Source organism: Xenopus laevis, chromosome 5S (assembly GCF_017654675.1).
Source record: "Xenopus laevis strain J_2021 chromosome 5S, Xenopus_laevis_v10.1, whole genome shotgun sequence".
NCBI lineage: Eukaryota > Metazoa > Chordata > Amphibia > Anura > Pipidae > Xenopus > Xenopus laevis.
The window spans coordinates 32,075,046-32,082,739 of NC_054380.1; positions in this window are offsets into that span (position 1 = coordinate 32,075,046).

Below are 7,694 nucleotides of genomic sequence, written 5' to 3' on the forward strand. Positions count from 1 at the left end.
TCTGAGCTGCCTCATCTGTTTCTGTCTATGTACATGTGTAGTAGTGGAGTACTGTTAAATTCCATTATTTATATCAAAATCAAAAGAGAAAATAATTGATGGCCAAATGTACACTGTGTTATTCATCAATTTGATTATATTCATGGATGGCACCTGCAGATATTTCCATTCCACTCACGCCAGCTTCATTAGTATACTGTATCATTAGTATACTGTATCATTAGTATACTGTATCATTAGTATACTGTTGTGACAATTGTCACTTGGCTGAGGTCCCTTTGTTTCAGGTATAGATGCTATAACCATACACAGATGTCCTAAAATGATTATATTGACATGTATTTGTTTGATTGGATCCAGCCATGCATCAATATAGGTATTGGGAAACACGAACCATGACATATGTTCGTGGTCTGTTTGGAGCTTGACTGGTTTTAACAACAGGGGGCACATTATTCACTATATATTACAGAATAGACAAGACTGTGCCATTTGTGGATGGTAGAAAATGATTCCACAGACCAATGAACAGGCGGCATAAGAGTGCAGGCAGTTAATGAAAGGGGCAGGAGAGTGCAGGTAATTGAGGAGATGGGCATAAGAGTGCATGAGGTTAAGGAGAGGTGCGTGAGTGTACAGTACAAGCAATTGAGTAGAGGGACATGAGAGTGCAGGCAGTTAAGAGAGTGGAATGAGGGTGCAGGTAGTGAAAACAAGGGAAATTAGATTGCAGGCAGTTCAGGAGAGGGACATGAGAGTGCAGGCAGTTAAGGAGAGGTGCATGATTGTGCAAGCAATTGAGTAGAGGGACATGAGAGTGTAGGCAGTTAAAGATAGGGGAATGAGAGTGCATGCAGTTAAAGGGGCGGTTCACCTTCAAATTAACTTTTAGTATACTATAGAATTTAAAGCAACTTTTCACTTGGTATTCATTATTTATTATTCATAGTTTTTGAATTATTTGCCTTCTTCTTCTGACTTTTTGTAGCTTTCCAATGGGGGTCATTGACAAATGCCCTGTAGAGCTACAAATGTATTTTTATTGCTACTTTTTATTAGTCATCTTTTTATTCAGGCCTCTCCTGTTCGTATTCCAGTCTCTTATTCAAATCAGTGCATGGTTGCTAGGGTAATTTAGGCCCTAGCAATCATATTGCTGAAATTGCAAACTGGAGAGCTGCTGAATAAATAACTCAAACCCCACAAATAATAAAAAATGAAAACCAATTGCAAATTGTCTCAGAATATCACTCTCTACATCATACTAACAGTTAACTCAAAGGTGAACAACCCCTTTAAAGAGAACAGAATGAGAGTGCAGGTAGTTAAAGAGAACAGAATGAGAGTGCAGGTAGTTAAATAGAACAGATTGAGAGTGCAGGTAGTTCAGGAGAGGGACATGAGAGTGCAGGCAGTTAAAGAGAGGAGAATGAGAGTGCAGGCAGTTAAAGAGAACATAATGAGAGTGCAGGTAGTTCAGGAGAGGGTCATGAGAGCGCAGGCAGTTAAAGAGAGGAGCATAAGAGTGCAGGCAGTTAAAGAGAGGAGCATAAGAGTGCAGGCAGTTAAGGAGATGAGAATGAGAGCGCAGGCAGTTAAAGAGAGGAGAATGAGAGTGCAGGCAGTTAAAGAGAGGAGAATGAGAGCGCAGGCAGTTAAAGAGAGGAGAATGAGAGCGCAGGCAGTTAAAGAGAGGAGCATACGAGTGCAGGCAGTTAAAGAGAGGAGAATGAGAGCGAAGGCAGTTAAAGAGAGGAGCATAAGAGTGCAGGCAGTTAAAGAGAGGAGCATAAGAGTGCAGGCAGTTATAGAGAGGAGCATACGAGTGCAGGCAGTTATAGAGAGGAGCATACGAGTGCAGGCAGTTAAAGAGAGGAACACGAGAGTGCAGGCAGTTAAGGAGAGGGGAATGATAGTAGAAGCAGTGTATGAATGAATGATTGCATGCTTTAAGTTAAGATTACAATAGAAGAGAATAGATTGTGTAAAGATTCCATAGGGCACCACTTTATTACCTGTATTATATGTAAAAATATTTTACCAACTATTATGAGCCAAGCAAAACATGACCGGACAGGGAATGTGTGTCATCAACTCATCAAACTGACATCAGCAATGGGCAGGGAGTGAACTCTCTACTGATTGTTTGAGAAGTGGCCGCACCTTGGGTTTCAGTTGCAACACCTCTTAATTCCTTGCTCAGCGGCTTTGGGCAGTTTAAAAGTTCATGGTTAAACTCTTAGTACTAATCTATACAGCATTTTGTATTTTGAAATAATTCCAAGGGATGAATTCATCTCCAACATTTAAAAAAAAAAAAAAAAAGGTTGTCTGATGGTTTGAAACATTTAAACCAACAGATCTACTCACTTGCTCGTGTGTCAGAAGGCACTTCAGGACATGCTTTGTACTAACAGTGCAAATTTTTTTTGGGGTACCCTCTTCTCCCCTACATTTGCTAACATAGGGCACCTAAACTATACAGTGGGCACATGTGTAGGGCATTTTAACAACTTTATATCATTTTATTAGGTTTCCCTGGCCTTGTGTAGTGTAATGTAGTTGCTGCAGCATATACGTCCATTGTACTTTAACTGCACGCCGTATGCTAATAAGCCATCGCTAGCGTAACTTCGAACTGCTGAGCGTAATTTCACTGGCGTAATTTCGCCAGCGTTAGTTACCCTGTGCGCAATTTCGGATCTTTGTGAATTAGCGTTGTCCAGGAGAATTTACGCCTGGCGAAGTGTTGCGATGTGCGCAAAGCCAGCGCTGGCGAATTTTCGCCGGTTAGTGAATTTGCCCCATAGAGAGACAGGCTTGCAAGTAGTTTAGATGTGTGTCCTTTATTTACTTATCAGACTTGCACGCACTTTGCAGTATACCAATTTATTTCTCTTTATTGTGGTGCTTTGCCACAACCATAATTGGTAAAGCCTACCCACCACCAAATTGCCCACGTTAGCACACTCTACCAGTCATCATGACTCACTCGCTCACACTCCTTACAGTGTCCCGTGTGTCCTGGGCACAGCCTCACATCAGACTTTCCTGAAAGCATCACAGGGATTGATTGCCTCTTTGTCAAGACTGAGCCACAATGCAGCACACAGACTCACACAGGCTGCTCCACCAACTGTTTATAAGGTTACTGAATCCACCTTAATCCTTAATCCTACTTGCAGTTATCCCTTTCTGACACCAAAGTAATTTACCTCTAATCTCCTTGATGCCCATGCTAACTAGCCTGACTGCCTCTTGGCCCTTATTTATAACTACAAAGTCATATGCAAGGCCAGCCTACACCAGGGTTGCCAGGTATAATTTTCAAAACCAGCCAAAGTCGGCTACAAAACCAGCACAAGACTAGCCAACAGGCACTTCAAAAGTAGCCCAAAAATAGCACAATATGTGCAGTGAAAAAAAGTCTAAAAAGTAAATGGATATATGTGAAAATAAGCCTTTTTCAGAATTTCACTGTAAAATGGGACAGTCACCAGGTGCATAATTACAGAGGGGGGCCCAGGAGGTATAGGGGTCCCATAAGGCCCTAGTACACATACAATTTCAATAAATATTTATAAAACAGGTCAACCTTTAGACATTTTGGTGGCCAGCAGATTTTTGCCCCAAGATTGTCTGAAATTGAGGAAAGTCGCCAGAAAACACGAGAATGATTAAGAGGGACGGGGACTGTGCTACAGAGCCCAAAATCTGGTAACTCCCGACTTCTACACAAGTCAGTCATTGCATTCTGGGTATTGTGTCCTTCTTGGGCCTTCTAGTGCTCCACTTCTTTTCTCAACTGATACGTAATGCATTTGCTTCTCTTTGTAAATGTTATTTCATTGTTACAGTTCCCATAGTATCGCTAACACTATTGGGTTAATGTAATAAAAAAGCACAAAAGTTTTAAGGGGGTTTCTTATTTTGATTGTCTTCTTTGTAAATGTAGTTTGTGTTCTGTTCCCTATATGGACCACAAGATGTCAGTATTGTATTATTATTTGTATCATCGTTTCATAGGGGAATGTGCAAAATACAAAATATACTGTAGGTGCAAATTCCCCCGTGTTTTGTACTTCACTACTGGTCTTTGCTTCTTATGCCCAAGGAGCATTTCTTTACATTCAACGATAGAGAGCTTTTGAATTAATTGTTGCCTGTATTCAGCATCTGGACGGGAACGTGCAAGTTATTTTTATTGTATATAGTTATACAATACACAAAAGCTATGAATATCCTTATAAACGGTGAGTTCTGATGTCATCAGTTATAAACGGTGAGTTCTGATGTCATTTCTGTCACATGACTCACTGAAACTTGTGTATTATAATAAATAAAGTACCCCCAGTTGCAAAATATGAGGATATTAGAAGTTACCTCAGAGTTCCATGATCAGTATAAAAATGGTCATGGTAACTTATAATATCCATATATTTTACAAGAGGGGATACTTTATTATTCACTATATAATATATATCTATTGGTTTATTCCCAGACAAGTTAGAACTACAGATTCAAGAGAAATCCCTACATCAGAAATTCTATTGTATCCCTGTAAGGAGGAAAAAGTATGAAAGGGATTAAAATGAAAGAGTAGGAAGTGAATGATAAGAACAGAAGAAAAAAAGAGAAAAGGGTGATAAACGGGGGTTCGTGAGAGAAGTATAAATCATAACACAAAATAGTAATAGAGTAAAGAATCAGGGAACAGTAAGAAAATGGGAAGGGAAAAGTAAGGGAGATGGAAGAATAAAAGAGGCGACATAAAGAGAAAGAAAAAAGCAGAGGAAGTTATAGAGGCTGAGTAACTAAAATTTAAATTTCTAGTTTTTTCACTAAACATATTTTTTTGTGAACAATTTGGGGCATATTTATCAAGGGTCGAATTTCGAATAGAAAAAAAATTGAATTCAAAAAGACCAACTGAAATTAAGGCAAAGTTTTTTTTGGTCGAATAGGTGAGTTTTCGATCAAATAGATCCGTATTCGGGTGAATTCGAATAGTATGAATCGAAGGAATTTGCCTTTGTATGGCCACCTTAACATACATAAAAACAATGGGAAACTGTGTAATAGGAGTGGCTTCAGATGTTTGCTGCTGCATACTTGTGGCCTATCCTAAAAAGGTGGTCCCTGGCTATAAAATTGTATGGTGCCCCAAGATTTCAAGTCATGATATTCTGAGACACTTTTCTGTGACAATTGCAATTGGTTTTAATTTTTTTATCATTGAAGGTTTTTGAGTTATTTAGCTTTTAATTCAGCAGCTCTTCAATTTGCATCTTAAAGGAGAAGGAAAGGTAAAACATAAGTAAAGCTCTATGGCAATTCTGGTAGAGTTATTACTTACATAGCGTAGTAATTCCTATCTCCCTGGTGTCTAGCTGTAGTAAACGTGCTGTAATGATAATGCGTCTGCAGGACTCCAGTGACGTGACTGAATTTTACTCTAGCTTCCTCTAGACTGCCCGAGTCAGCCTTGAGTCGCATTGAGCCTAATTCGCTTCTATTGCGCAGCTTTCCTCTCATCTAGGACACGCACCTGGGGTAAGGGGGAGTGTTTGTTTGGCGCAACGGCATTAGCGAACAAGAGGAAAAAGGAAGCCTGTTATACTTTACCAAGATGGCGGCTGCGTTTTACTGAATGAAAGCTGAACATGATGCACGTTTACTAGTTTTATATACACATAGGTAAGCTAAAACTAATGCGATTTAAGACATCTAGATGATAACTTTTAAGTGAGGTAGTTCATAGCTTTTGCCTTTCCTTCTCCTTTAAGCAATCTGGTAACCAGGGCCCAAATTATCTTAGCAACCATGCATTGATTTGAATAAGAGACTAGAATATGAATAGGAGAGGACCTGAATAGAAAGATCAGTAATAAAAAGTAGCAATAACAATACATTTGTAGCCTTACAGAGCATTTGTTTTTTAAGAAGGGAGTCAACGATGCCCATTCGAAAGCTGCAAAGAGTCAGAAGAAAAAGGGAAATAACTATAAATAATGAAAACCAATTGAAAAGTTGTTAGAATTGGCCGTTCTATAACATAATAACAGTTCCCTAAAAGGTGAACCACCCATTTAATGGAATTTCTACTGAAGAGATTGGATTTTTGAAACAAACGACTTTGACGTTCTTTTAAGATCAATGTCTGACGTTAGTCTTACGTGCCCAAATTCCACTTTCCTCCTCCCTAGTCACGCTCTACCTCTGAACTGTGACTTTCTACCTCCACCATTATGAATGCAACAGGTTTTATAGAAATGCATATAATATGACCAATAAAAACCCACTGACAGATGAAAAAGCTGTGTTAGCAAATTACGCTTTTCAATTTACTTTGCAAGAACTTCGGTCTACTTTTTGGCAAAAAAAAAAGAAGCAAAATGAGACAAGACATCATATTATAATCAATGAAAATGCTAATACGATTACTTGCAAGGAAGATGAGATAATGAATTATGTACAGGCCAGACATGATGATCCGACAGACAGTTTGGGTAATTAAGACTTGGCAGAAAGATGAATATGAAAATAGTATTTTTTTAAGTTGGCAGGAATCCTTATAATTTGTCATGTTAGAAGAGATCCAAGTTTGTAGGAGCCAATAAACTTGTAATATGAATTCTTGTCCCTGAATGAGGGAAGGGTTTTGAATTGATTCACACACTGACGTGGGCAGATCTGATATAACAGAGATGAAGGCTTCCGCTTTGTAGAGAAAGCTTCAGAAACGATTGCATGTACCTTAATAGGTACAATATTTTTTTACCTACCTCTACTATGTAATGGTGTCAGGGCTTGGCCTTGCTATTAGGTATTAAAACTGTATGTGTGATAGCATCACTTCAGTCCCTAATTATATAGCTGCCCAGTAAGTGAGAAGTGGGAGTTGCAGTTTTGCAAACAGCTGCTGGGGTGCACATTAAACATCTTGGATTTGAAAAGAAATAAATAAATAAATGTAATGAAAATTAATAAGGCATCAGCTTTGCCCTAATTTTAGCTGAACTTGTTTAACATCAACCTGGGTGTGTAACTTTCCACCGCCTCTCAGAATGTTACACCTATTGCACGTGAAGTTTAACTGCATAGGGAAACTTACAGCCTTCCAGAATTTCCAGTCCTGGTTGATCTCCCTATTTCTCCTTTGGTGCCGCTGGATGAATGATGATCTCTCATTGGCAAAGAGGAAAAGAACACATAAAAACAATTTTTGAAAATATTTTTAAGAAAAGAAGGCCCCAGAATATAGTCTCCGTGCCAATGTCATGTCAATTGTCTCCATGTGATAACATAACTCGCCCAAAGGAATCTTTCCCTAGTCTGTCAGGTCCAGTCATAGGAGAATGACTGGCAGGTTGGAGCCTTTGTGATGTGTAACCCAGGTAATACATGTGTAGGGACCCGTAGGGTTAATTCCCTATGGTCTAAACCACATGGTGTGGAAATCCCCTGTTTGGACTTGAGCTATGGGGTCTCCTAGGGTTCTGGCAGGGGCAGGAGCCCTTGTGTCTGTGCAGCATGGCCTATACCAAAGGATGTCACTAGGTGTCGCTGCTGCACCACTTGACTATAAATAGGAGAGCTGATTAATGATCTTACTGTCTTACTGCTGGATATTACTTCACTGAGGAGAGAGTAATTTCAGCAGCCAAGATGTAGAGGGAGGAGGCAGCCCCATG